Below are 264 nucleotides of genomic sequence, written 5' to 3' on the forward strand. Positions count from 1 at the left end.
CCGTGGAGGGGTGGTTGAATAGGACCCCGTGGTGTGGAGGGCTGGATGAACAGTAGACGGTGGAGGGGTGCCCGTGGAGGGGTGGTTGAACAGTAGCCGGTGGAGTAGCATGCGGTGGAGGCTGGATGAACAGGAGCCCGTGGAGGCTGGAGGAGGTCGACGGTAGCCCGTGGAGGCTGGAGGAGGTCGACGGTGGAGATGAACAGTATCCCGTGGAGTCCCATTTTGCGGTACGCCACACCCCTCCCGATGAACATGACCCCC

At 63.3% G+C, this 264-nt stretch overlaps 1 pseudogene; it reads right to left on the minus strand.

Moving 5' to 3' along the window:
• The window catches only part of LOC123157882 (uncharacterized), a 45,630-nt pseudogene that overhangs the window by 17,163 nt on the left and 28,203 nt on the right, over positions 1-264 (minus strand).

This window comes from Triticum aestivum, chromosome 1D (assembly GCF_018294505.1).
Source record: "Triticum aestivum cultivar Chinese Spring chromosome 1D, IWGSC CS RefSeq v2.1, whole genome shotgun sequence".
NCBI classification, from domain to species: domain Eukaryota; kingdom Viridiplantae; phylum Streptophyta; class Magnoliopsida; order Poales; family Poaceae; genus Triticum; species Triticum aestivum.